The following is a 4,852-nucleotide window of genomic DNA, read 5'->3' on the forward strand; positions in this document are numbered from 1 at the left end:
TATTTAATTACCCTTTAAAAATGTATATTTATATTTGCATCAATATTCTAAAGCCCAAAGCCCAATGTATATATAAATTTTGATTTGGCCTAAAAGTATTACCGGTCCACTACAATCTCAATCGGCCTTCAATTTGTCCACCCTCACTCCCTCGACTCTCGCTCTCGCCTCGCTCACGGAACTCACGAACAGAAACCGTTTCACGAATCGAAATCGCAATCGGCCTTGATTCAATTGGCTCTCGCTCTCACTCTCTACCTTTCTCGAGTCTCGACTATCGACCGCTGACGGCCGACCGGCTCTCGGCCTCTCGCTCTCGCTCTCGCATCTTGTGGCTTGTGAGGTTAGGGTTATTTACTTTACTTATTTCATTTCTTATGTTTCTAATTCTTGTTTGATTGCAAAACCTAAGTATGATGCTGTGAAATTGGTCCTTTGTGGTTTGTCATTTGTGTTTCTAGTATTGTTACTGTATCACTGATTCACTGTATGTCTGTATGAATAATGTTAATGTATCATGTATGCCTAAATCCTAATTGAAATCCATGYCTTTTGCTGCCAATCTACCATTTGTTAATTGAGGTCCAAATTTCTTTACCTAACATCTGTTAACAACTCCCTAGGACAGCTTAAACAACCTCTAAATGTGGCCCAAAACAGTCTCGAAACAACATCCAAATAGTCCCTATTGCTGCTGATTTTTTTAGACACAAATCGACCTCTTTAGCTGCTAATTTTTAGCCACAAAACAACCCCTAGCTGCTGATTTTTAGCCCAAAAAAAACCCCTTTAGCTGCTGATTTTTACCTCTAAAAGTCAGTCGAGTGGGTGTATTGGACCTGCTTGGACCTTAATCTGTTGCTGTATGCATTACTACTTAATACTCGTTGAATCTCTGCAATAGTTAATTTGTGTCCATCTTATGTATATAATGTACTTATACTAACAATTGCAGCATCTATTATGTTATGGTTATTTTTTTCCATTGTTCCATTATACAAAGTTTCAGAGGCTTTATCTTCTTGTAAACTTCATATTTTTACTGAAACATCTGCACTGACRTCTATGATGATGATTGGCAGAAAACCAAAGWAATYAGGAAGTGGATCCTCRTTAGATGCAAWATTTGGAGAGGTTTGATGTCAATTAAGATTTTTCTAAAATAAGCTTCGAGTTTTTGCTATAAAAATGTGGACGAAAAAACCAACTGATATTGTGTATTAGATCYCGTCCTGATAAAAAGAAACTTTCCATGCCATTGGAGTTTTGTCAAGGAATTTATGATTATATAGATTGCTTAAAGTTGGCAAGATATTCTGGTGGAGTAAATTTTGCTCAATAACCATTAGTTAAGGGATGATATATATTCAGCTTTTCTTTTCAAATTGTTGTATACACTTGTGTCTACTGTTGCATTTTAAAGATATGTTCACTTTCATGTTTCTCTTGGCATGAACCAGGTCATACATAATTCAATGATATACTTTGTCGATGAAATTGGACCTTCTCCTTCTGCTCAAAGTGTAGTATTGCGTGATCTGCCTCTTCATGATGTGGGTCAGCATCCTCTCTAGCATTCTACCTTGTTTTTGCAGTYCTTTTTATTCAAGTGATCATACACAATATTTTGTTTCAGGTTATGTGGTTGATATCATGTTGGTTGGGATTATTCACCTTTGCACTACACTTAAATCTGTTCCAAAATAATTTCATTTGTCTTTTTTCATTTCGATGTCAATGAATCCAGTATRAACTTAAATGTTTATATGAAAATCATGTAATAATTGTATCGTGACTGCGCTTTTCTATGTTATAAATGAAAGCTTGTCATGATGGCGAATATGATAAAGGACCAAAAATTTTACCCGGTAAGAGCGAGACAAGTACCAAGAGTCATATCCAGTAAGTGAAGACAACGACTTTTACCACGGTAAGCACTTACCAGGTAAATTGTTGCATACGATGTCATTTTGGTGAACTAAAATCTTACCCGGTAAGAAAATGATAGTGTAAAATTTTACCGATAAGAACTTACTGTATAAGTGTTTGGTAAACGTCCCCTCCCTCTAAAAAGTTCTTTCTGACTGATGGACCAGGCGTATATTATAGCTTTTATTGGTTGGTCATTGATCCAACCAATATGTTGTCATTAAGGAGATTTTCTGTGTTTTTTGGGCTTGATATTATAGCCTTTATGATGATAAGAATTGTTGGCATATCATGTGTAGACCTCTGTCTTTATGGAATCAGATATGATGTTTCTTATTTCTTGTTCTGTTGTTGGAGCTACTCTTGACAGATATTAGTTGCATGACTCGAAGACGACCTACTTAAACAACAAACATGTATACTTATATTCAAGAAACCTGCTTTTCAGAGTACCAATCTCTCTTTAAGGCAAGAAAAGTTATAAATATCGTATATTTTGGCGCATTTCAGATAAATATGATATTCCCTAKTTTTTGTTTCGGTATGATTTATCTCTTTTCTTTTATCTTTTTCAGATCGATTTCATTCAACAGTAACGACTACTTTGTGAGGCTTAAAATGGAGAACATGAAACTTAAAATTGAATTTAAATTTTAAATATTCAGTTTTGTAATGAAATGTTCTGATGGCTTATTGACTTGTTGCAGATAAAGAGSCAAATTCGCACTGTTTGCAGTTCACAKGAAATTGTTGCATTATGGCTAKCACCTTTACAAACACATGGTAATTAKAAGGGGCTTTCGTTGTCTATGCCAAGTAACAAATGTTGTTCTACTATAATATAAGAAAAAGTTAGAAAATAGATGGGAAGTGATAGGTTGAGYATCAAGTTTTCTGAGGWGTTCAGGGAGGATGTTAAAAAAATGGATGTWTGGATTGATTGAACGTTAGAGATTGTTTTGAAAAATTCTTGTCTTTTATATGGTAAATGTATGAAATTTATTGSTTTGAGATTTTTATGTTGTTTTTGTKGATTGATATTATTATWTATAATATATAATTATATATAAATACAGGGCTGAAATATGGTTGAAAGRAAATAATATGCTCTTTAGAGAAGGAATCGATGTTTTAAAAGTTCATCTAAAGATAACCTTTAGAGAAAGTTTTGATTATTTGTATCTAAAGATAACCTTTGGAGAAGGTTTTCAAAATAGTAAAATGTACTAAAGACAATACCTTTAGAGAAGTTTTTTTGTAAACCTTCTCTGAAAGTATTTTTTAGAGACGTTTCTAAACTGTCACAAATACTTGAAAAACGTCACTAATAAATACTTTTAGAGAAGCTTTTTGAAAAAAGTTGACTCACCTTTAGAAAAGTTTTGAAAGTGTATCTAAAGCCCCCAAAAAAGCGTCTCTAAAAGCTAACAAAAGCGCACCTTCCGAAAACTCTCCCTAAAACCTTTACCTACCGTTATATAGAGAAGCATTGTGACGGAATTGAAAAGCTTCTCTAAAACCTTTAGAGAAGCTTTTAATATTTTTAAGCTCAAAACAAAACCTTCTCTAAAATCCTTTTATCTTGTAGTGCCACCTGATCAACTAAGTAGCCTGAAAAGCACAACAGCCTGACATAAGACTACTTTCTAGACTTAGAAGCGACTAATTCAATCATAGACATTGGCTTCAATAAAAAAATCCATGAGTTCCCATTCTCAACATTGTTAGATCATGCTTAAATTACTACATATTTCAATGACAAAAAAACTGTAACGTGTACATTTGGTAGAATACATACGTTGTCATTCAACAATCTTGCACATACTGCGTTTTAATCTATTGGTTATGTGGCTCAATGATGCAGCGGGAAGTGTGGAAAGTTGTTTCTCCTCTTTTGATGTAGGATTTTGAAGACAAGTCGTGCTTCTTTCAAGCCCATTTCTTTTCTCCTTTTGATGCTCGAAAAGGCTTGTTAATTCTTGGATCTGTGCTACATCTGATTGTTGGATTATAAACTTTTTTTTTTGTCTAAGATGCATAGGATCCAAGAAGTCCAAGCCCAAACCCTTGATATATCTAGAAAATAAGTTAGGAAAATCTAGAGTCTTTTTATTTAATAAGCTTGCATTGAAAATTGAGTTGTCATTACCAAGGGGGACAATTGTGTTGTCATTACTAAGGGGGTATGATATGTGGCTAAGATTAATCCTCTCATCCTATAAATAGGTGGTTTATTTGAGTTTGTAATGATCAAGTGAGCAAAAAAGATCAATAGTTTATAAAGAGAGTTTCTTGAATAAAGTTTGGAGTTTGAAGAAAGAAAAGTGTTCCTTTGTGTTTTGCGTTTTCTTTCCAACAAAGTGCTATCAAAGTTATGTCGATGCTAATGGCTTAGATAATTCTTATTATGCTCTGTGGTTGCAACTTAGACAAATCTTTCACATCAGAAAAAAAAAGTTCTCTTTATCATTCTAGTTAGGGATTCAAGAAAGTCAATCAAAAGTATGGCCAACAATATGGCATCATTTAGTACTAACACTCAATATTAACGACTATGATAATTGGAGTATCAAGATGAAAGGTTTATTGGGTGCACATGATGTGTGGGAAGTTGTAGAGAGAGGTTTTAGTGAGCCTGAAAATGAGGTCACTTTAAGCAATGTATACAAAGATAATTTAAGAGATATGAGAAAGAAGGACAACAAATATCTCTTTCTAATCTACCAAGCCTTAGACGATGATGGCTTCGAGAAGGTTTCAAGTGCAACATCTACCAAGGTAGCATGGGAGAAGTTACAAACTTCCTATAAAGGAGTCGAACAAGTGAAAAAGCTATGTCTTCAAACATTAAAACGGAGAATTTGAATCGTTGCATATGAAGTCATCCGAGTCTATTTCGGATTATGTCGCAAGAGTACAAGCG

Source organism: Cynara cardunculus (assembly GCF_001531365.2).
Source record: "Cynara cardunculus var. scolymus isolate 2C chromosome LG 6, CcrdV1, whole genome shotgun sequence".
NCBI lineage: Eukaryota > Viridiplantae > Streptophyta > Magnoliopsida > Asterales > Asteraceae > Cynara > Cynara cardunculus.